Here is a 27,016-nt window from a genome sequence, read left to right as displayed (position 1 = left end):
ATACCTTGGCATTTTTCATGAGCTGGCTTTCTGTTCTATAAATGAATCTTTCCACTGCTATTTATGATTATGTATGAGACAATTATTTCAAACTAAGGAGATCTACATTTGTTGATACTGATTAATAATTTATCTTGATATTAATTCCCAAAACTACGTTCAATGCATCAACTACTATACTCCAGAGGGTACTTAGAGAATCATTATCTCTATTCTTACTAATAATTATTACATCTCTTACCAAAATTATTTCCATAATTAATAATTTTCGAAATGCTGAATTTCAAATAAATTGGATGATTAACATACGTTATAGATATGGATGTAATCTATAGGTAAAGATAGTAATCTCTTCTATATTAGGTGTACATAATGATATCTCCTACTGTTGCCACAGCTCGAGCAATAGAAGCAAATGTGTGAAGAATTATTGATAGAACGGAGGGGTGGGTAGTCTGTTCATATGCTTATATAGGGGCTGTGTTTCATTAATGTTATCTTAGACATTCATCACTAAAATATTACAGTTCTCATTTACTACTTTTATTGTTATTGCAACTCCCAATAGTTAATTATACTTCTAATACTATATAATATTTTTCACACTTCACCGTTCAATCCTATTTAAAACTCATCTAAAATAATCTAGCACTTTCTCCATCGTCTCCTCTACTTCTTATTTTTCTTTCTAATTTCTCTTCTTGATCTTATATTTGTAATGATTACTTGAATATTGTTGTTTGCGATGATGATTATTATTCTTTTCTATTCTTCTTCTTCTTCTTCTTCGTCTTCTTCTTCTTCTTCGTCTTCTTCTTCTTCTTCTTCTTCTTCTCTTCTTCTTCTTCTTCTTCTTCTTCTTCTTCTTCTCTTCTTCTTCTTCTTCTTCTTCTTCTCTTTCTTTTTCTTTTCTTCTTCTTTTCTTCTTCTTCTTCTCTCCTTGATTAATTCAAGATCACAATACGATGTTCTATTTCTTATTCTATAGTTCAGTTTCATAAGTTCTTCTCAATTTGTGCACATTCCTTCTTTCTCTTCTTTTCTTCCCCATTGTTATCATTATTTTCCCTGTGATTTTTTCACTAGCTATCCAGCATGTTCAAATGTTTATTTCTCTTTCTATATCTATTTATCTTCCTACCTTTTCTCTTTCTATCTGATTACCTTCTACTAGTATCCATATATTATATATAATATCCATATATTTATCCATATAATATTCGATTCTTTCCACATTGAATCATACTATTCCTCTTCAATTTTATGGGGATATTATTCATTATCAGTTCGTGCCTCGGGAGGAAGACTGTTCCAACTCAAAAAGTCGTTTATTCAGGAGAGCAGTTTTAAAATTTTCATAGGTATTCAAACTTGATTTTCTGCTCTTAGAATTTTCTGCTCAATTTCTCTGATTCCAACTGTTTTAGTTCACTTATTACTTCTTAAAAGTGGCCTGTATTTATGTTTTCATTCATAATATGACTTAGTCTTCCTGTAAATGATTGCATTGGTGTTCAAAATAGGAATACTGAACATTCTGTGATATATTATAGAATAATTGGAACGAGTTTTGACTTGGAACAGTCTTCCACCGAATAAAGTGCATAGAAACCAACTAAAATACACAAGATCAAAATTGACAATTTTCGAGTTGGAGCAGTCTTCCTCCCAAGGTGCGAGTTGTATTATGTATCTTTTCTCAATTGATAACTTTCTTCAAAGATTTTTCGTTTTTCTGCTGGCTTTTTCTTCTCTTTTTCAGTTTTTACTGGATCCCATTTCGCTCTATCTCCACCATGAACACGATCTTCCACTACTGGATTCCATCTCTCTCTATCTCCACTTGGACTCGATTTTCCACCACTGGATTCCATCTCTCTCTGTCTCCACTTGGACTCGATCTTCCACTACTGGATTCCTTCTCGCTTACCTCCACTTGGACCCGATTCTTCCACTACTGGATACCTACTCGCTCTATCTCCACTTGGACCAGATCTCCCACTACCAGCTCTTCCTCAATCTTCGTCTTATTCACCATTAGGATTATTCATCACCGGAACTCCACACATCTACATCTTATTGTGTTTAGTGAATTTTGTTTTGAACTAGTGCTTTAAATAGTGAAGGGAGCCGAACTGTCAAGGCATGCTGAATGCACTCGAATCAAGAGACTTTTTCATTTAGGTTAAGTTTTATCAGTTTCATCCCCATTTTCCCCGTCATGTGTTGTTCTGAGGTCGGTTCACGATTGGTCTGCTGCTTCCATGATGCCTCTCACTGACACGTCAGCTCGCTCGCCCTCAAGTAGGTATGATTATTTCAATAATAGTAATAATGACGCAGGTATGTTTCTAGCAAATAAGCTCCACTCTTTCAAAAAACTTTTCAAGGCTGCTCACCTTAACGTACAATCCCTCAGTTGCCACATTGATGAACTCAGAGCAATCTTCCGTTTTCAGGACTTCAATATAATCGGAATTTCCGAATCATTTTTGAAGCCTAGTATTTCATCAAATTTTGTTGCATTGCCTGGATATAATCTTTTCCGGAATGATAGATTAAATAAAGCTTGTGGGGGTGTAGCAATTTATGTGAAAGAAGGTATCAAAACAAAAGTTTTAATCACATCTAAACAAGAGTATTGTTCCAGACCAGAGTTTATGCTACTTGAATTATCCTTATCTAGTACTGATAAATTACTCGTTGGTATCTGTTATCGCCCACCAAAAATAGGTCATTTCACAGATTTCGAAAGTGCCTTGCTTTCTCTTATGCCTTGTTATAACCGTATACTAGTTATGGGGGATATGAACACCGACTTGAACATGACAAATCGTAACTTTGACTACTTTCAACTGACTACAATTTTCCAATGCCTAAACATGACTATTTTACCTCTCGATCCAACTCATCATACTAATGAATCAGACACACTCATTGACCTTCTCATTGTTAGTGATCCCAATGAGGTTGTTCAAGCAGGCCAAATCTCAGTCCCAGCTATTTCTAGACATGATTTGATCTACTGTGTACTTTCCCATAAGATACCCAAGCCAGAACAGAAAATAATCACTTATAGAGACTTCAAAAACTTTGATGAAGCCGCCTTCCTGACTGATGTGGCTCAGACTCCATGGCATCAAATTGAAGCATTACCCTCAGTTGATGACATGGTCAAGACTTTCGAGAATTGGACTTTGACTTTGTATGACAAACATGCACCTTATGTGACAAGGAGGATTAATAGAAAACGACGAGTACCGTGGATGACTGAAGACATACTTAAGATGATGGGACGTAGAGACAAAGCACATAGAAAATTTAAAAAGACATTTGACTTGGACAGTTTGATAGAGTATAGGAGCCTTAGAAATAGGGTTAAACAGGAATTACGGAACTCAAAGATTAGGTACTTGAATTCGTTATGACAAACAATAGACAAGACTCTAAATCACTTTGGCAGGGAATAAAAGAATTCGGGCTTGGCAAGAGAAATCGAATCCACAATTGACTTACCATTGAATAATATAAATGACCATTTCGTTTCACACTCTAACCAACGCGACGAAGTTGTCATTGCTAATCACATTGATGATCTTGAAGAGCAGGTTACAAACTTAGATTTACCAATCACTGATCAATTTCATTTCCATCCAATCTCAGAAGAAGACACTTTCAGAGCAATTCAACGTATTCATAGTAATGCTATGGGTGTAGACAAAATTCCTATTAAATTTATCAAGAAGATGTTATTTGCTGTTTTACCAACCATTACATACATTTTCAACAAGTCACTTGAAGAAGGCATTTTCCCTGAAAACTGGAAGTTTGCTCTGGTTCGCCCTCTAAATAAAGTTCCATCACCCAATAAAGTTGAGGATTTTAGACCAATCAGTATTTTACCTGCATTGTCCAAAGTGCTAGAAAGACTCATTCATGCTCAAGTTGTAAAATTTCTAGACAACAATAGTAAGCTTCATAACTTTCAATCAGGCTTTAGAAAATTCCATTCAACTGAGACAGCTCTGCTTCGTGTCACTGATGATATAAGGTTAGCTATGGACCAAAGAAAATGCACCATCCTCACCCTATTTGATTTTTCTAAAGCATTCGATACTGTTGATCATACAGTCCTTCTGAATAAGTTGGCTATTCTTGGTTTCAGTCACAACTCGTTAGTTTGGTTTAAATCCTATCTATTAGGTAGGAAACAATGTGTATCTGTCGGTGACAAAAAGTCAACTTGGAAAAACGTTATGCATGGAGTACCACAAGGTTCAATTTTAGGCCCTCTCCTCTTCACTTTGTATGCTAATGACCTTTCTTCCATTATCAAATTCTCCAGTTTCCATACTTATGCAGACGACCTTCAAATCTATTTAAGCTGTCCCATAACAAAAATTAATGAAACAGTTGGAATAATGAATCAGGATATCAATTCGATAGTGGAATGGACAAAGAAAAATGGCCTTAAGCTTAATCCCATCAAAACACAACCCATTATAATTGGATATTCTCGTCTTATAAACAATATTGACCTTGAATCGATTCACAAAATTAGTGTAGACGGTAATGACATTCCTTACTGTAGCTCAGTTAAAAATTTAGGCATTATTATGAATAATACTCTTGACTGGTCAGAACAAGTGAACAAAACTTGTAAAAAGGTATTCTCAGCCATGCATGCATTGAAGAAAATGCACGATATCCTCCCTAGAAACATTAAATTATTATTGGTTCAATCTCTCATCTTCCCACATTTAATGTATTGTAATTCTGTTCTTAACGATATGCAAGTCACTCTGAATGATAAACTACAGCGTTGCCAAAATTATTGTCTACGTTTCGTCTACTCTCTCCAACGCCATGATCATATCACCCCAGCCCACATTGCTAGTTCAACATTAAAGCTTCCCGATCAGAGGCTTTTTCGAATAGTCAAGCTTGTTAGAGATATCTTGATATACGGTAATCCGAACTATTTTAAAGATGATTTCAAATTGTCTCTGAAGGTAGGAGGATAGATGCTTCACATACTAGAACCGGAGAAAGTACTTTAAGGATACCCAATCATCGAACTACTATTTTCACAAAATCCTTCTTAGTCAGTGCCTGTCGTGCATGGAATGCACTTCCTGTTTCTATCAGGTCCATCGAGAGCCGAGCGAGCTTCATCCTACTTTAAAAAAACATCTTTTGGAACAAATGACTGAAACTGTCCGCCCTAGAACGATCACATGACATCCATCCCCCACCCATCCCACAAATACAAACCTTTAAACCATGTTATAGAACGAATTGTATATATATATATATATTATATAAACTCATGTTATTTCAATTATCCACTGCATAATGCTGTATATTACTGAAAGTTGATAACCCTGATCTACTTTCAGCCTACTTCATTTTATTAATCAATTATTTGATCTTATCTACCTATATAATTATTTTACTCTATCAATTTTCTGTTTTTTTTTCTCTTTAATATTCATATTGATTAAAACTTTTACAATATTTCCATTAATAAATAAATCCTTAGTTTAAATAACGAAATTAACGTTTTGGTAGAGAGTTAGTGGGGAGGATATTTTTAATATTCTTCCCAAAGAATGGACATTGATATGTCCAAAGCTCCGCCAATTTATGTAGATGCATAACAATATAATTATCTATAGTTATTATATTACAAATTACTTTTTCATATCATATACTTTCAATAATTATTTTCTTAGTCTATATTATGTAAATTCATCTATAATTTTGCTGTATTGTAAGCTATTGTATATAAGTGTATAAGCCAGTATATATTGTAATCTACATAAATAAAGTACTCAATCAATCAATCAATCAATCAATTCTTGAAACCAAGTAACGATCCATTAGCTCTCGAAACTACGAAATATGTGTGTGTAAATTGTATGTTTGACAGGTAGAAAATGTATTAGAAGACTTCAATTATTATATATCCAATGAAAGTCAATTTAAAAGTTGAATTTCATCCAATGTTGAACAGTAGGACTTGGAAGTTGAATGCTCCGTCTGTACAAGATAACATAATTTTCTAGAAATCAATAAGTGGATATTCTAGAAAAATGCATAATAGCATATTATGCTATTGCTAGCATAAAAATTATACAATTCTATTTGAGTACGAGAAGTAAATAATTAAAAATATCATAGATTGTCACCTTTTTGAACTAACTCAATAAAAAATATTCACTAGACTTGATGTTGAATTTCGCAAATAACAATAATAATTCTACAATGTGCAGTGCAGCTCTCAGTAACATGTCAATTGCTAAAATTCAATTTCTGAAATTTTGCACCAGACAATTTAGCCACTAAAATTGAAAAAGTGTAAACATTTTAAACCGTTACTTATTGAACTGTCACATTGGAGTGCAGTGGTTCTGTAAGAAAACCATAACTGCTTCATAAAGGTATTAAATTTGTTATGTACTTATGCATTTATTATAATATTTCCTCCCATTCGTCCATGTAGTTTACATTACAGTTTTTCATGTAATAAAATCATAAACATAAACATAACATAAATGATATGTTAACATTCCGTATATCTGATGAACCCTACCCTCTATCCACTACATTTTCACAGTTCACTTTTCCAAAGTTATGAAAAATAAATCAACAGCTTTTTAGAGTGTGGTAGAGGATGCTTGAACATAGCAGGATGCGATAATGGGTGCCTGGAATATTTATAGCCGCAGCACAGCCTATTGTGGGCTGGTTCGCGCCGGCTTCACACTAAACTGCTTTGCTTTTCCTCTGTCGTCTTCTTTCTTTAATCTTGTTCATGTTTTATTTTCTTCATCCAGAAGACTGATTAACGGCCGTCATCGTCGGCTTATGGGATTTGGACGAACCTCTCCAGCAGCTTGCCTCGTCCAGAACAGACCAACTCACTTCTTTCGTTTGCGTCTGGAATAACAATACTATTTAGACACAAAAGAGGAATAGGGAGAGCAGCATTTCAAAGCCAGAATATGCTTCGAATTTTAAATCGTTCGACTACTGTTCTAGCGTTCTAGGTCTGGCGCATTCCTTTGATCATAGACGCCCAACTTTGTCTGGACATTGAGCTCTGTCCATTGTCCATGACCACATCATGAAGACAACAACTTCTCAACTACAACTTCTCAACTACAACTGCCATTTTGAACAGTTTGCCATTGGACACTTATACAATTTATATGTAAATATATATGTCATACATATTATGTCAAATTTTTCTGGAGTTTGTCAAGTTGAAGTGCTTGAAACTAAGATGATTATGTTGTTATTATGGGCGAAAAGTAAAATAAATGTAAATAGTATAAGTTTATTTTCCTATAACACAGCAATTAAAAAAACCGTATTCATATATATATATATATATATATAATATATATATATATATATGAATACGGGTTTTTTAATTGCTGTGTTATAGGAAAATAAACTTATACTATTTACATTTATTTTACTTTTCGCCCATAATAACAACATAATCATCTTAGTTTCAAGCACTTCAACTTGACAAACTCTGACTCCAGAAAAATTTGACATAATATGTATGACATATATATTATACATATATTTGACATTATGTATTAGTCCATCCCTTTGTGTGTGGGGGTAACTTGTTCAAAACAATGAATAGTTTGTCAATAGTCGATAATGTGTGTTTAAGAAGCATCAAAGCCGATGTAACAAATTCGAACAGCTCGTATTAAGCAAAATAGCAAGGGACACAAAAGCTGAAGAATAGACTTCCTATACGATAATGTAAGAATTTCTTATACGGTAGATGCATGATAAGGCATTGTTCGACTAGATGCCAATGCGACACGTGACAGAATCGACAATGTCCTGGATGGTTTAACGGATGACGGATTTCGTAGGAAACTATCAACTCGGTCTCCTCTGAGCACTCACAATATGGAGGCACTTGGCATTCCAGGCCCAGCACAGAGAGACTGTCGTCCAGCACGGAAGGAGCCCAGCTGGATGCTGGGGATACTACCCCCCCCCCGCCCATGGCTACAAAAGCGATCCTCAGTCACCGCTAGCCAATTTTCTCCGTCTATCTGTATGCAAACTACGCATGAAAAACTCATCTCCCGATTCTATTATGGATTACCATTCACTCTACAACCCGTTCAAGCAAACATCACATCTACACAAAAACAACCTATCCACTTCACATTATAACAACTCTAAATGCGAGGGTTAGAATCATCTACCTATCCACTTCACATACGCCAACTCTAACATAGTCGGACTTCTGCTAGCTTTTCCGCTTATTCCAACTAAACTCTGCTATATTTGGAGAAGTTCACCATTAGGGGCAACAGCATCTGTCTTCCTTGTAAGCACTTAAGATGCATCTGAACTGTTCCACCGGCTATTAACACACATGTCATGTAGTGTATACATACTTGATACATAGTTTGAATCGTCGTTACAAGCTTAATATAGATTTGAAGGTACCGTACATTTTTAATTTTATATCTACCGCAAATTAATATAAAACACAACGTATCTTTTAATGTGATATAGGTTTGATAAACGAAGCCTTCATGAAACTAAGATGATTATGTTGTTATTATGGGCGAAAAGTAAAATAAATGTAAATAGTATAAGTTTATTTTCCTATAACACAGCAATTAAAAAACCGTATTCATATATATATATATATATATATATATATATATATATATTATATATATATATATATATATATATATATATATATATATATATATTAGGAAAATAAACTTATACTATTTACATTTATTTTACTTTTCGCCCATAATAACAACATAATCATCTTAGTTTCAAGCACTTCAACTTGACAAACTCCAGAAAAATTTGACATAATATGTATGACATATATATTATACATATATTTGACATTATGTATTAGTCCATCCCTTTGTGTGTGGGGGTAACTTGTTCAAAACAATGTATCGTTTGTCAATAGTCGATAATGTGTGTTTAAGAAGCATCAAAGCCGATGTAACAAATTCGAACAGCTCGTATTAAGCAAAATAGCAAGGGACACAAAAGCTGAAGGATAGACTTCCTATACGATAATGTAAGAATTTCTTATACGGTAGATGCATGATAAGGCATTGTTCGACTAGATGCCAATGCGACACGTGACAGAATCGACAATGTCCTGGATGGTTTAACGGATGACGGATTTCGTAGGAAACTATCAACTCGGTCTCCTCTGAGCACTCACAATATGGAGGCACTTGGCATTCCAGGCCCAGCACAGAGAGACTGTCGTCCAGCACGGAAGGAGCACAAATTGCCCAGCTGGATGCTGGGGATACTCCCCCCCCCCACCCGTGGCTACAAAAGCGATCCTCAGTCACCGCTAGCCAATTTTCTCCGTCTGTCTATCTCTATGCAAACTACGCATGAAAAACTCATCTCCCGATTCTATTATGGATTACCATTCACTCTACAACCCGTTCAAGCAAACATCACATCTACACAAAAACAACCTATCCACTTCACATTATACCAACTCTAAATGCGAGGGTTAGAATCATCTACCTATCCACTTCACATACGCCAACTCTAACATAGTCGGACTTCTGCTAGCTTTTCCGCTTATTCCAACTAAACTCTGCTATATTTGGAGAAGTTCACCATTAGGGGCAACAGCATCTGTCTTCCTTGTAAGCACTTAAGATGCATCTGAACTGTTCCACCGGCTATTAACACACATGTCATGTAGTGTATACACACTTGATACATAGTTTGAATCGTCGTTACAAGCTTAATATAGATTTGAAGGTACCGTACATTTTTAATTTTATATCTACCGCAAATTAATATAAAACACAACGTATCTTTTAATGTGATATAGGTTTGATAAACGAAGCCTTCATGAATAACGAATGACTAATGTTCGAACAACTAAGCCAGAATCACTTACTATACTATACTATAGTTTTCTTTTATTTTTTTCAATTCTAACTAAACAAAATAACTGTTATCTACAATATTCCAATTTATTGTATTTTTTATGAGACATTTACAAACAGCCCATCGAATGCCACCAACCCAAAACCAAACATCCCACCGATGTCTTTATGGTTTGTTCATATTAAAACCTCCAGGTAAAAAATTGAATTGAAAAAATTATACCTAATCAAAACTTGAATTAACACAAGATAATCTCATGAAACAAAGCAAAAAGAATACTGGAAAGAGCTACAATCTGGATTCCTCATCTATCGAGAGCATTCAAAATGTTTGTGACCAACTATTCACTCTTGTATTGAGATCATAGAATTCTAATTTGAATATGATTTATTTATTCAATTGAAAGTGTATTACTCCTATTTCTATAACATTTTGAAAAGGATGTTGAATAAGTGCGGCTTCAGAGGACAAAGGTATCGCAATAGATCTTGTTATATCTGAGTGGGTCATCGGCGTTGGCTATTCGAAACAATAACTAAGTAAAAGCACATATGGCATTCGGGTAAACATTAAAAGAACTTACCACGCACTGCATTCCTAATAAGGTTACAAGTTATGGCTCACTAGATAGTTTAAAACATGTATTTCGATCGAACTGATGATCAACAGAGAAGTTGTGAAACACTTTCCAAAACTCAAGATAACTGTACCGTCATGTGGAAAGCTTGTATTGTGCAGTCTACCAGATAAACGATAGCCCGCCTGATGCCTGAATGCAAAGCAACATCCATGCGATTCTTCTCAGATTCGTGCATTGTTGGTCTGGAATTCGCAGGAGTCATCTTCAACAAGAAATTCGAGGTTCTCCTCTGCCCTGCTTTACTGTGTATTCCTTAAATAGTTTCATTTCGTTATTTTGAAAGAGGTTTCAAAAGTACGTGATTGGATAGGATTGTAGATAATCTACAATGAATCGGAGAAATAAAGAATATCCATCCTGACGAAGAATGGAGCCGAAGTTATTTATGTGCAGGTTCTAATGCAAATCACGTATATAAACGCAGCGATAAGAAGTAAGAAGTGCACGAATTATTCTTGTGCCTAGAAACTTGACGGGCAGATATTTGTTATTCTTGAGATGTCATCAAATTTGATGCCTTATCCATCCTCTACAGTTGAATACAAATTAAATGCTTCACTCTTAAAAGAATTGCATAGATGGAAACTATGAAATTGAAAAGACTTTAGTAAGAAGATCATTCATTATCTTACTTAGTGCGATAATTTCTTCAGACTCTCTTATGATGTTTCAGATTTCTATGTTTTAGACATTGTCATCCATTTTCCAACTTTACAAACAGTCTAGGTTCTGAGACAGTTGAATGGATAATATTATATACAATTACTACGAGTTTAACGTCAAGTTATAAAGTGATTTTTTTATAGATGGATGTTCACATCTCAAGACAAAGAGTCAAAACTAACAGAAAATTAAATTCTTATTCCGTACAGGTAATGTAATCATGTATCCAGAATAAAATTAATCAAAAGTTACAATATAATATAATATTTTATTCAAAAGTATGATACATTACACAAATATAGTAAATTATAACAAGGGAACTTGCTCTCTAGTTCTTAAGGTTGTGCAAAGGCTAAAAATGAACTTTCTACTGGTGATATTTTTCTAAGTTTTTCGATTAGTATACTATCAAGCTATCAGAAAGAAAATGTTTTCTCAGGAAAACATTTTTTTCCGATCATTACTTTTTGAGATATGAGCGCATAAAGTTTCAATTTTTGGGACAGAACTTTTCAAATTCGGTAAGAGATATATCCATGAGATTTAGAGGATAAATTCTTCATGGTATGTTGACTGAATGAAAATTTTTTTTTGAATATAGCAATTTTTGGGAAAGTTATTCAATTTACCAAAAATAACTGAACTGAAAGTTATTTTTGGTCATTTTAAGTAACTTTCTCAAAAATCGATATTTTCAGAAAGTTTTTGTTTTATTCAATCAATAATACCATGAAGAATTTATGCTCTAAATCTCATGGATTTATTTTTCACCAAATTTGAAATGTTCTGTCCCAAAAATTAGAACTTTAGGCGCTCATATCTCAAAAAGTAATGATTAGAAATAAAAATAATTTTCTGAGAAAACTTTTTCATTTTGACAGCTTGATAGTATACTAATCGAAAAACTTTGAAAAATATAACCAGTGAAAAGTTTATTTTTAGCCTTTGCACAGCCTTAAAAAAACAATGACAGTAATCCATTCTTTACAGTGTACACATAACACAGAAACTTGCTTTCTCGTTCTTCACTGTAACTAGACCGAAATTTTCTTGTATGCTTCGAAACCTAAGACGAAATTTATGACAGGAAGTGAATGTCATGTAAAGAGGGACTACAGTTAGACACGGAATCCGACATATATTTCCTAAGGCGAATAACTTGCTCCACAAAGACAGGTGCCAATCCCATTGAAAGTATCCTAGTTACTGCAGCATCACTCACTGGAACTATGTGCACACCTATCACGGGAATCGCATTACGGAATGGAATTACAGAAAAAAAGCAACCAATAGAGCAGGAATTTTCAGCCTAGAAAACTAAGTTTCCATGTCGAACATAGAAACTACTCAGATACACGAGAAGTTGAAAATTATAGTGGATGTAGTACAGAGAAAGCAGTTTTTAGAAGAAACATAACTGTGCAAGAAACAGTATTCAAAGTTGGAATGTATTCTTTCATGGTGTGAGCTGCAATTTGACTAAAAATAAAAATCAGTAGTTAAACTATGGATAAATAGCCCAAGTTAACCGATTTTCCAATTACGTTTAGTGATGTTTCTTCATAAAATACAGACGGTTTTGTAATTTACTAGAGAGTGTTCAATTTTCTATAATTAATCCTTTGAAATTCCATCAGTAGTGTTGCTTGTAGCAGAGAGAATACAATAGGAATTTAGTTCCATTCTCTCTGGTTAGTATTTGAAACGTCCAAAGTAATACTGAAGCATTTTATTTTGAAATCTATACAATTCATTGATTATTATAAACATCCAATCAAATATCACATCCAATCGAAGTACTTGAATGCATTTAAAAATAGTTTTCATTCAATGCAGCGTTTTTATTAGCAGTTTAAGCTCAGAATGTTTCAAATAATAGGCAACGTTTGATGGAAAGCCCATTAAGAAAATCACGACGCTATCTACTACTTCGCTTGAACTGCTCGAATGATTGCAGTGAATTGAATGTGCGAGCTGCACAGTAGTTGTGATAGTAAGTGCTGATGACCAACATCAACATTGCAAAGCAAAAGGTATCTGTAGCGGACACCTATTAGAGCGTTCCTTTTGTGGATTAGATTAAAAAGCGCATGCGTTCACGATCTAAAGTACATTAACTATATTGTCTCATGATAGTCTGTGTCGCTTTCACCTACAATGAGCTGAGTTAGGTTTCCTTTGAAGAATAGAGACAGCCATATCATTAGTATTAGGCCTAAGCTTTGATCTCACCAACAGGAGAAGAATAGGGTTATCCTTTGAATACTTCGAAGAGAGTAAAACTATTTTTTTTTTTTTTTAAACATCTTTATTGCCCATAAAAACAAAATACAAAATAAAAAACTTACAAAAGAAATATTCTAGATTATATTAATATATTATGCTATTTTACATATAAATTAAAATTACATGGCACCACCCAGCAAGGGCAAAACCCTGACCGCTGAGTGAGAGTATCAGCTGTTAGACAATATAAAAAATTTATTTACTAATAATCAAAGCTACAAAAAAAAATCGAAGTTAACAATAAATTACTAGTCTTGTAATTATAATATTTGACTGATGTCGAAGAAAAAATTTTGTATCACCCACTTATTTATCTGTTCCATCCTCTGTCTACCCCTATTAGAAAGATATTCTGACAATGCATTTGGCATTATATTTATTATTTTTGAGCTAAGATACCCCAATTGTCTTCTCACTATTGTCAAATCTGAATAGTTAATATTATAAATGTTATGAGATGTAACTCTCAGGTTATACATAGAAACGTTATTATTCACTGTAAATTCCTCCTTCCTCATCCATGCATAATAGAGAAGTTTCTTTATATAAATTTGACGTACTGTCATCACTTTAAATTCGACAAATGTTTCACTACTAGAAAAAGCCCTTGGCTTATTAAGAATTGCTTTTATTATCATTTTTTGAAATGTAAAAATTTTATTCATGAAAACATCATACGCTCCTCCCCATACCACTAACCCATATTGCAGCACCGATTGAACATAGGCAAAGTAAAGGACCCTAAGTAATTTAATGTCTAATATTTTACGGACTTTATAAAAGATAAAGGAAATAAATTTTAAGCGTTTACAAATATATTGTGGGGTATGGTATCATAGGCTTTTGCCAGGTCAATCATTATAGCTAGACATTTGTTGTTATTGGAAGACATGGCTTCAGAAACTTCATTTGTAAAGGCGGCCAGAGCATCCTCAGTATTTTTGTTACTTTGGAAGCCATATTGATCCTTATGAATTATGTTGTGATTGTTTATAAAACCCATCAATCTAGTTTTGATTGCTTTATATGGAGATTTATATGGAGATTTCCAAAGACCAGGGAGGCTAAGGTAACGGGGTTCTAATCGATGTACACTATAATTGCTGCTCTAGTTTCAACTTCACTGAAGGGATAGCACCACGATTAGCCTCATTAAAAAGATCATTTAAAATCCCTTACGAACATTACAGCCAATTAGAAGGATTAAGGGAATTTAGATGCATTGATCTTTCATATTAAATGCCACATGTACCATCCAAGTTGAAACGGCATTCGATCAGCTGGTAGTATAACTCGAGGTGTAACACATAATAAATGCTTCAGCTTCGAATTGTGCTTATGACCCTCCGTAGTATTTAATTTAATTCAATTAATCATTCAGAATTAGACAACTTACAGAAAAGTACCACAGGCTTATAAGCCCAAAACGGTTCCAATTCTAATTTATACAACAGTCCAGATGTAGCTAGGTTATGTGTCACTTAACATTCATAAATTAATTACACACTGAATTTACAATTCAAAACACACAAAAATCATTTTTTAATTAAAAAAATAGTTCTAAATTAAATTAAATCAATCAAAATTAATAGAAAATCCCAAACTTTGAAAATACTATGAAATTTTGAGACCGAAAAGACAAACATATAAAGTATTCATATAAAGCCTTGATATTGTGCACATCATCAAGAATTCGCATGACGGCGACGATTTCAACCATTCAAACACGGCTTTAAAACACTCCAGCTCCCGTAGCCAGCATGTGAATCGCAGAATTGCAGTAGTTTTCACATGGCTTTAACGATGCAAGACACAAAACCTGAAAACCCTAAACCCGACTTAAACTCTAGAAGAAAGAACAGATCTAAAAAATTCAGAGAAGAATCAGCATCATATTCATGAATGCAAAAGCCTCCATTCCACTCTAATATACCTGATTTCGATATCTGATTTATCAACTCAATTCCAATTAGAATATAAAATTCCTATTGATTATAATATAGTTTAAAAAGTACCTCATAGATAATAATAAAGTAATTAATATAGTAGATACAATAATTGTATCAGTACTGATAACAACAACTTAGACAAAACATCCGTATAAAATACCGGCCACATACCACAGTGGACTAGTTGAAGGCGTTGCACCCTCCAGTCTGCTAGTGCTACCTGGTCGTGGGTTCGAATTCTGCAGAATCCCATCGAATATGCATGGACGTTTGATCATCTCATAACTATGCACTCTCGCACTTCCCATTACCCACGCACAAGCAAAAAGCTCATCTGGGCATCATCCGCAATAAAAAATCATCTTCTTGATATTATGTCCTGAGAATTGATACGACAGTAACATCGAATCTGGCCGTTTGATTTGATTGACCAAACATTGATCACAACAAAAAATAATTTTGGAATCATTTCTCTAAACCCAATAAAAACTTGGTTTAGCATCCAATTTTCACTCTCTCGCAAAGATAAAGTAGCCGTATCAACTGGACCACTGTAACTATTTGAAAAGCTGGTAATGCTGGAACTTGGACCAAAAGGAGAAAAGTTGACTCATGTTCAGTCTGAATTTTTTTTGGTGATTTGGTTACAGGCAAGCATCGCATACCCGAACAGCCAGGGTTCGATTGGCGATTAGCATGTTGTGGGGGCGGAGACCGTGCCCCCCATCAAGACGGACCTTCAACCGCTAGGAGATTGTGCACGGCGCACCGCTAGCCACAGCATCATTACTGCACACTCACATAAATCCATAATTCCACGATGGAGTGCAACTGATTGAAAATTATCAGCCACAAAATAAATAACAACAATGTCCATTGTCGCTACATCAGTAGAAGCTTTCTTTTTAATTACAATTGTATGAGAATGTACAAATTGCCTAGGCTTATCCGTGGCCAATGTGATCAATGGTGATTATGATAAGTAATGAATAGACCTAAAGATTTAGGTGGATTCCGACTTCCGAATCACAGGGCTGTGATTTTGAAGACCATGTAATTGTCAGTTAGTTTGTTCAGCCACCTTACTAACGGAAATACCAAACTCATTCAATCTGAACGGTTTTATTATAGACCGTCAATAATTCAAGACACTTGCTTAAGACAAGCTCTGACGCTTGTTTCAAGTAAAAAGTCTTGTTTCCAAACAAAGAGCCCTTGGTACTGCACTGCAGTTGTACTTATCAAAACCTTATTATTTGCAGTTTGTCAATACCTCTCTTGATACATCATATAGACTATAATAGTGAGTACTGTATGAATAGCCTACTACAGGTGTACAATAGCAAGAATAGTCCGCCAACTGAATCAACTCAATCTTCATGTTGATCTGTGATCCTATCTTTATTGCCAATATTATCATTCGACAATATTAAGGTGCGTACAGATTTACGTGCCGCGAACATGAGCAATTCACTTTTAATCAGCTGATGCCAAGCTTTTTATATCTATATCTTATACCGTTTCTATGAAAATACAGATATAGAAAGCTGATTAAAAGTGAATTGCTCATGTTCGGGGCGCGTGTATCTGTACGCACCTTTAGATATTTTATCAATGATGGAAGTAAACTACCTGTTCTGCTACCCTACTTAATATCTGAATGTAAGGGTTGACGTACAATAATAATAATTATCCAAGAAACAAGAACGAAGTTACATACAATATTTGTTTCTATCTTACTAATTCACTTTTTGAAATTTCAAACAATAAAGTGAGTGAGTGAACTTTCAAATAACAATTTGACGGCATCGATCATTCCATCCAACCTCCAGCCTCCATCCATCAAACCTAGCTTGAAGATGAACCAAGTAGAACCAACCAAATAGAACTTGTTTCTATAACTTGTTTGGAACATTTTTCAATAATTATTATTTTATTGTCCTTGTTAACTTCCACCAATATACTCATGAAGAGATATTTTTGTTTAGGATAGCAATCAGTGTATTCGCGTACATCCTGGCATCCTGTACACATTTCCTTTCACAAAGTGCATCCAAGCCAGTTGCCAGTATAGGAAATAGAATTCAAGTGTGAAGGACAATGAGAATCCCGCAATAATAATTATTCATGTAACCGATTTTCCATGGCTCATCGTATAACATCCTTACATCCTCCGCAAATTCTACATGCTTAGGCTACTATGACTACAGGCTACCATAGCAAATTACAATGTAATTAAACTTCCAGCTGGGAAGCCACCAAGTACATGACCCCAATAATGATAAGTTCATTTAATTATTGTTTCTACATTCTCAATCAATACAATCTCAATATTGTACCATACTAGTACATAATGCAAGTAATCATATACTTTATACAATCTCAATATTGTACCATATATACTAGTACCATATGATGCAAGTAATCATATACTTACTCATATTATTACCACTTGAAAGTGGAAAGGAATTATTCAGTATATTCGGATCACGAATACAATAGATAATTCCACTAAAAAAATCTTAGACCTCTTGTCCTAATCCTCAGCTTCTAGTTGGATGAATTTGATCAGTGAATAAAATAAACTGGGACAAAACTAATCAACTAATTCCAATAACAGTATAATAATAAGTTCAACACAATAATGTTGATATATTCAAAATAACTTTGATGATTTCAACAATACTGTTTCAAATGAAATTGCACATTATACTGACGTTGAATTAAAAATTCAGAGTGAATATGCATAAAGCAGTCATAGGCAATACAATCGAATAGAACCAATTCAATAACCAATTCAGTTATTATAAAAAATATGAAGTCAGTTTGGAAACAAGACAACAGGCATGTAAGACTGAAACTGTTTCCGACACAAAGAAAGCACATGAATATAGAAGCCAGAGTAACTTAAACCTCATACAGTTTACAAATGATTCAAATTAAAAGTAAAATGAAGTACGAAAATGACGTACAGGATGGACGCATACATACACCGATACAGAACATTTCCTCACGAAAGTGGAAATTTACAAGGATAATAAATTTATAATTGGGATGAGGCTCTTATGTCATTTAATATTTCAAGCTTTCTATGGTTGGCTTCGTTAATCGAAGCCTGCAAAGAATAATGATGCTTGTCCACATGGCCGAAATTCCTGAAGTGGGAAGTAAAAGTGGATTCCGTGCCACGGAAGATAGACAAATATGATAAATCCTATTGAAGCCAACACAATAGAAATGGAAATTCATGTTCAGTATGTACACAATATCATAATTAGTCATGGACTGTGTACGCTTATCAAGGTGTTCAGTAAACTATGAACGTTTTCACTTTTCCATGCAGACTACAGTAGGTAGCGTTACTTTGTATTATAGCTTCAATTGAACGATGTTTAATGAATCTTTCACAAAAGCGACAAATCAATCTAATTTCCAATTCTAGTTAAATTAATTGTCTATTTCCTATATTGTGTGCAGCCTATTTCTGTTTTGATCTTGATTCTCTATATTGTTTTGTACTGCTTGACTGATAAATATTGCTTTCTAAACAAAGCTGCTTCAAATACTTAAGTACGTTCTACGAATTCAGTGTTACATTTTATCGTTTCAACTTATGAGCCATCACTATATGTACAATTATCTCTGGATAACAGGTAGATCTGGTTCAAAACTGCATAAAAAGCCTAGCGAATAATGATATTGGTTCATCCTGCAGAAAGAACATGAATTACGAGTTAACATATACAAAGTTGTTGATAAAAACGAGGGACGGTTCAGAATGAACTTCATAATTCAAATGTTTAAATCTTCCAGATCCTATAGGAAAAACAAGTCGTCTTCCAATACATGTTGTAAAATATTTGCAAGTGTTGGTTGGAGTGCAATAGCTGTTTGCATCTTGTAGTAGTCACGCTCAATTGGTCAAGTATAAAAAAGCATAAAAGGCGTGGTCAAGCCCAACATTTTCCCCTCCGGCTCAAGCATAAAACTCACCACTAATTTTATAGCTATTCAGTCGAGAACAATCGTACATTAACTTTGTCGAAAACATAAATTCATAGCAATTCTGTACATGCGGGCACTTCTCAAGGATGACCAGGATGCTTACATTCTATTCCCCCTGGCTTGAATATGAAATTTTCCTAACAAAAAATGCGGATTGGTATCACTTACTATTCTTTTCATCAATATGAGTACTCTGATTTCATAACCAGTACTCATTTGTACTTGAGATTCAACAAGTTGAAGAATTTTTAGAAATCGTGCAGTAAGATTTGTCAGATAATTTGGTAAATATAAAAATACTCCCGTACACCCACTTACACCTTTGAAGAAAGTCCTAGAGAATAATATATCCACGAACATAGATTGGTTATTACAGATTATTTTTTTAATCAAAGAATATAATACTTTATTTCCAAATTTTAGAGAAATCAGATTACAACTCTTTCATTGAAACAGTCCATATCCTATAATTGGCATCAAGCCTTCTATTTCTTCCAATAACCCAAAATATTAATGACTAGCAGGTAACCTGTGCTCCGCAAGGGTGCATTTTAAACCTTGACTAACGTGATGATATATGGAAGAATTGAGAATAGGCCTATAACCATCCTCGGTTAACTAAGAATCTATATGCAAAATTTAAAGTTAATCAGTCCTGTATTTCAGACGTGATGATGCACCAAACATAATTTTTCTATCACGTACGTGTATAAGCCAGTTCTTTCCTTTATTATAGTAACTTATAGATGAAGATTTTTCTTCATTTCAATATAGTTCGTGAACGTTAATAGGATAATATTAACGTTGTAACTATTTTCTTTATTTTATAGCCAATTTTATGTGCCAAAATCAAAGGATTCATAATATTCACTTTTTACAAGATATTTGTGATTTAGACCCCTTCACTTTCCTCTACTACGACAAGGTTGAAAGTTACTCAATACTGAAGTAAATTTACTTACTTTCTCAATAAAGACGGATAAAATATTATCGAATTAGTGGGAAAACCAATAAAACATACTTCTAAGAATAGAACCATTACTCATAAGGCACCCAATGTGGTCAAAGAATGAGGGTTTTGAAACACCCTCCATCACTGGATAGAACATTTATTGGATTCTCATTTACTCTCAAACACAATCATTATCTCTCTGGTAATACAAGAAACGTTAATTCAAATTTCTTCGTGAGATGTCAGTGTAATCTATTTGATCCCAGATATTATGATCAGTTGAGTGGGCCTGTTTATTGGATGGAGTCATAATTTAGAGGTGGCGTTGTCCCAGCAAGAAATACAGCGTTACATTGGTTAGACACATTCAACAACAAGATCAACATTCAATTATTAGAATTATTAATGCAAGCACGATAAACTTAAATCATACAACAGAAATATTGAAACATCAGTTAGGAATTTTGCAGGGGTTATAAAACATATTCTATCAAATGTGAATTACAAGTTTGCTGAAGCAGAATGTAAAACAGAAACAATGACAGTATTGACGGTGTGTGGGTTTGAATAGTTTTCGTTTAGGTGACTCTGGAGTCTGGTCTGGACCGAACAAGCAGCTGTCAAAGCAGTGGTGTGGGGGGGTGTTGAGGGGGTCGTGGGCGGCCCTTGGCTACCCAAGGTGGGCGACACAACATCTGCTGACATGTTTCTTTTTCCAAGACAATTCATTACTGAATCACCAAACACTGAATGGACAAGGGTTGGAGCAGACGCAACATGATTGACACAATTGTAAGTTGAAAAACAATGAATGGAAATGCTGGCACACTGCAGCTGTTTGAGAGAAGAAACCATCTGAAGAGCATAATTTGAAGTTGTCAGTGAAAGTAGGATGTCGATGGAGGATGCATCCAACATAACTGGATGCATCCAGCTTCTATTTTGTAACATGAATAATGTTGACAAGAAAATAAAATATTGTTGATTATAATATAATGGTGATTCTTTACGTACGTGTAATCATATCAAATTTAATAAAACTCAATCAAAATCTAATAATTTCAGTTTCACTTGCACTTGGCAGATTTAATCAATAAACAATAAAGGGCATCAGAATCCTCAGAATTCAACTCCTGTAATATTCTTATACATAGTAGCTTCCCGCGTTTTTCTCTACATTAACTAGTCACACCACTTGAATACAGATGATATTGATAAAAATTGATATAATAAAAACTCACTTTATAAATTATTATATCAACGAATATATTATTATTGTCTCACCTTTTTATTGAAATTCCTCATAGACCTGGATAAGTTTCTGCTCTTGTATTATTCAATCCTGAAATGAAAGATATCAAATCAATAATTTTAATTTCATTATTATGAATATTTGCTAAACATTATTCAATATTACATTTAGACACCAATAATTTCGTTCTCAGGAGTTGCTGATTCTCTTCAGCTGGGTTTACACCAAAGTTATTAACAAAATAATGTTAGTAAGTTAATCCTTATAGATTCTATTAGATTGAATGGAACTTGACAACCACATATATGTTCATCAAGTAGTGTATAAGCTATGTTCAATCTAATAGAATCTATAGTCTATGTTGTCAATAACTTTTGTGTAAACCCAGCTTTACATTGGGTCTAATCCGATCAATTTCAATGAATCATCAATCGTCATGATCTGACTGACATTCATAGATGTGTTTTAGTAAGAATTTCTCATTGGGCCATCTCTGAACAACCCTGAGGTTACAAATCACCTTAATTTGCATACTTTCAAATTGTTTAAGACTAATTACACAATCCTTACCTATAATAGTACAGTAGTATACTACTACAATATAACTAATCTAGATTATTCTCATAAGGTAATTATGATCTTATCTACCTAAATTATCTAGTTACAATTGGGATGATTATCATTGTCACTTGCATGTTGGACAATTTTCTCTCACTACCGGTCTGATATTGTCAGGTCGCCATCCAGTTTTCTCTTTCAACTCAGCCTGATGGCCAACTTGATTGTCCATGCTATGGTAATGGTGGTGGTAACGAGAGGGGCTTCATTAATCAGGCATATGGCGCACGGACTTGGACTCGTGACCTCGGCTGCTATCCATCCACTGTGAGCTTACCGTTCACTGCACGGACTTTAAAATGAAAGCTTGCCCTCCACAGACCACAAACGACACTCCGCGACGACTAAACGATCATCAGACGAACGGTTCCGAGCCCAACCAACAATCATCTCAACGCACCCATTTCTAACCGCAACAGCTATCTTGCCTCTCTCACTCTTTCGCCTTGCTCAAATAGACATTTCCTCGAACTGAAAATTTTTCCATCACTCAAATGACCGAGCTGTTGGCCTTTGTTCCAGCATAGTATCACAAATAATTAGCTGTTCTGAATATTAAAAATATAAAGGTGTCAAACAGTCAAGTTTCAGTCAAACATCAAATAATACTATTCATATGATGTTATCTTATTTCTTCTTGAAAAGCCTTATATACTGTAACTTGGGTAAAGAAGAGATGATTGAAAAACTTATTCCAATTGATTTTATAAAATTATTGTACTTTTACTGTAATTATTGTAATTTCTTTCAGGTTAATAGAGGTGAAGGAGACAAAACAAAGATTGACAACATGTAGAGTGAATCATATACAGAAGTAGTAGTAGTGGAAAACATAATTTTTTATTCATGAAACCAATAGCGAAGGTGAAGAAGGGGTTCCATGTTACAACCCCCCTCATGAGCCAGTAAAAAGGGGCCCAAAAAAACAAAATTCAAGATAACAAGCCCCCCCTCATCAAATTCCACTAGCCTATAGGGACTGAAAAATTTTGGTCATCCCCCATTTCAAAGTCCTGCATGAAACTACACAAAAAGCGCAAATATTTCCAATATCAAAGATGTTTGAGAATCGAACCAAACAGCATATAGTTTTAACACATAGTTTTCAACATCTTATTAGAAACTGTTATGTAAGACAATTTGTAAAATTGGAATTGATGTCAATTGCATTAGAAAGGGAATCTTAAATAAATTGAATTGAGGAGAAGTTGTGCTCATCATAATACATGGTTCAATGTAACGTTGGAGATCGGATCGGAGAAATTATGATGCAATTTAACAGTCTCACTTTCCAAGTTTCTCAGACAGCTAGCAATTTCTTCAACTTCATTCAATCACTTTTTAATTATTTCAAGGTGTTTAATGCGTTATATTCAACTAAGTAACTGGTTTCATGAACTCAGAAATCTCATTTACAAGCAAATTAATGCCAACAACGCACAACCATTCCTAATATCCTATATTGATCATTGATTATTTTTCTCAATTTTCCTGGTCGCTCCAATGTATATACTACTTTCAATTGACCCTGATGTATTAATAAGAATTTGCAGTGGAAAAGAAAAGGGAAAAATAAATCAGCTTGCTACAGCGAGCGAGAAACATTTCATATTGATTTTCAATTAACCGGGGAATAGATTATGTTGGACAAGTTGATACAATCAAGTCTCCCACCCCAGTCGAAGACAGCCTAGGAGCCGCACTTGGTCGAGAGTAGTGAAACAATATGTTCAGCCCGAGGTGTTGGATCAGGTTTCCTAAATTGAATCGTAAATCATAGCATAGGCCATTCATGTAATGAATATAACAGAAGCGATGAACAGTAAATTAAAAGTAGCCTATCGTCTGCAACATTTCACAAAACGCACAGGCAATTTAGAGAGACTCTATTTTATAATTCAAAATCAAATTCTGAGTCACCGTTGAATGATAATAATACATATCAATTTGAGGAGTCCTGCGAAAAAGCAATTATATGTTGTATAAAACATATCAATTTGAAGCAATCCTGCTTAAAGGCAATTATATGAAATTGAAATGTAGATAACAGCAGATGAAATGGTTCTATCAACTGGTTTCTGATGTATTCATGGCAAGTAAAGCTTCTTTCTAATAAAACCAAGATTATATTTTTGTATGATTTCATGGTTAAATGATTGTTAGTAACATTAGAAGAAGTACTCTTTTGAGAATGAGGGGTTTTTTCTAGATAATTGAGAACACTGATTGTATTGTCAATTCCACTATTTCTAGATAATTTCTAAAAGAATGATTGTGCAATCTATGAGCCAGTTCGACAATGAAATCCAAAACTGCAATATTGATATTACCCTCTACATTGGAAGCAGATAACTATGATTCCTGAGGTGAAATCAGTTCAAGTTCAGCTATTGTACCTGTGCACAAATACTTATAAACTGGTTTTGGAACTAAATGAAAAATTTTGGTAAACAGTATTGTGAATGATAAATCTTACAACGAATAACTTCGTATAATTCAGAAATTTCATTTTTTTTAAGTGAATCAAAGATTATAAGAATGTCGGAAATATTGCGAGTATTGAAAACAAGTTCAGGAAACCGTTCTCGTTTGTATTCTCAAATCAGGTAAATTGAGCTTTTCCGGAGTAACTGAAAGCAGGCTTTACAAATAACATTAATGTGATTGAACTTTGAGTTTTAAGATGACTTCGAATTTCATATCCTTTCATATCCTAATCTACCTCTTTTGGACCTTAACTTACACGATGAGAGTGAAAACCAATTCCAGCAATGTGATTCTGGTATCACATATAAAACTGCGATAAAAAAGTAATCTTCATCATGCAATCTACTGCTGTAACATTACACTGAATGGACGATTACTGACGAGAGATTGGAAATCAAACATGCGAATGAGAGGATAGGAAGTACAAAGATTATGGTACCTTATTTTGTACGTGGTCCATGTGTTACGAGTATACCAAATGACTGATATATTGTACTGTAGTAGCCTAACTGGCTTTCTCTTTTTAAATGAGCGCACACCTATACGACTTGCTTCTTCTATACGTGACGGTTAATAGTAGCAAGATGATGCTCTTATAAATATTCAAACTAGTTTCTCAATCACATTACTTTGGAGCTCCGTCCAAACTTATTAGAACATGTGAAGTTGAATTATTGATATTGAAGCTGATGCTGGCTGGCTATTCTTGACACTCACATTAGAGATATTATTTCTGAAAGCATTGTTTAGCAACAGCATTAGGCCAACTATTATTTTAATATGATAGTAAAGTACTTCATATGTGACAATACATAATACTCAACTCAATGATTACGAGTTTTGATAACATAATGAGAGGCTCAAATCATCGTGAGGCATTCAAAAGTATTACAATTATCGTTCTTGAATGTAATATTACCGCCAAGCTTATGCAGGATTAAGTTATGCACCACGTTCAACACAACACAGAATTGTATGGTGCAACATTCCTCAACGGAATCAATCTTTGTTTCTCACAACTAAAGTAAAATCATACAGAGTATCCATAAAAACAGGGTACTTTGATTTGTAATTTGCAAGTAGATACGAGTAGCCCTTACCAAGAAAGTGAATAGTGTTTTAATAAATGTGTTCTTTCTATCATTCCGATCCCTTCGATTCCGCTTCTTCTGTTATACTTTTCTGCAGAGTGGTCGTGGTGGATATCATTAGTCAAAGGTCGTAACTTATATGAATAAAATAAAATTTTTGTTACTATACTCTTTCAAGATTGATAATGGCAAAACGATTGAGAATCGATTTATTCGTACAATCGATTCATATACCAAATTCATTCAATTTTTCGCATTCAATGCTTGATATCTATTCATTCATACCCTTCTATAACTACTGAACCATTTTACAAAAAAATTTTGCAGCAATTTAAGTTATTCATGTTCATGAACAACTGTTAATTTTCTACATAACAGAACACATTTTTCTACATGTAAATTCATCAACATATTTAATCAATAAAGTAAAGTTTAATCAATCTTAATTGTTAAGCCAGCCAAGTGAATCCACAAATGATCAAAGATCCTCGAATGAAACATTACAAAGAAATTTTGAAGCAATTGAAGATATTCATGTTCATGTTCAAAATGAAATAAGCCAGCCAAGTAAATACAGTAGTAACACTACAGATAAGACATAATTTGAAGATTTATGTGAGTCTTGAAATCCACCAACACATCCGCATCTGTTCTAATCAGTTTCTTCATGACGTGGTGATTACCTTTTTGGCCAAAACGAGATATACTGATGATTGACACATTCAGTGAACATGATTCAGTGCATTCCATGTCTCTGATTTGGAGTTTCCATAAATCGCTGTCCTGTATGCTCAATAAGGTAACGCTAAATGACCAGACAGTTTTCTTTCACATGGTTTGTAGCATGATTATGAAGACGTTTCACGCTCACTCAAACAAGTGGGTCTACGTTCACGCCTGTGACTATGTTGCTACCACAGCTGGCACGGAACGCCAATGTAAATACAGCTCATTCCATCCTTGCAGTACGATCAAGGAAAAGGATCGTACTGATTGCTGATAGTGAACGGTTTCTACAATCTATATCACACCATACGTTCCTATGTCATTAGACAGGATCATAGAGAATAATGTTGTAGAAGACATATAATCTAAAATGTCTCATTTCAGCTCTAAATTCAGGATTTA

At 34.2% G+C, this 27,016-nt stretch overlaps 1 long non-coding RNA gene across 1 annotated transcript in view; it reads right to left on the bottom strand.

Moving 5' to 3' along the window:
• LOC120349905 overlaps positions 1-27,016 on the bottom strand; it is a 59,285-nt gene that overhangs the window by 1,746 nt on the left and 30,523 nt on the right. The window contains exon 3 of the long non-coding RNA XR_005570502.1: positions 21,725-21,782. This is a non-coding gene — a long non-coding RNA (uncharacterized LOC120349905). The remainder of the gene's footprint in view (positions 1-21,724; positions 21,783-27,016) is intronic.

This window comes from Nilaparvata lugens, chromosome 1, assembly GCF_014356525.2.
Source record: "Nilaparvata lugens isolate BPH chromosome 1, ASM1435652v1, whole genome shotgun sequence".
NCBI lineage: Eukaryota > Metazoa > Arthropoda > Insecta > Hemiptera > Delphacidae > Nilaparvata > Nilaparvata lugens.
Note: the sequence above shows the minus strand (reverse complement) of the source record. Positions and strands in the feature narration are given on the sequence as shown.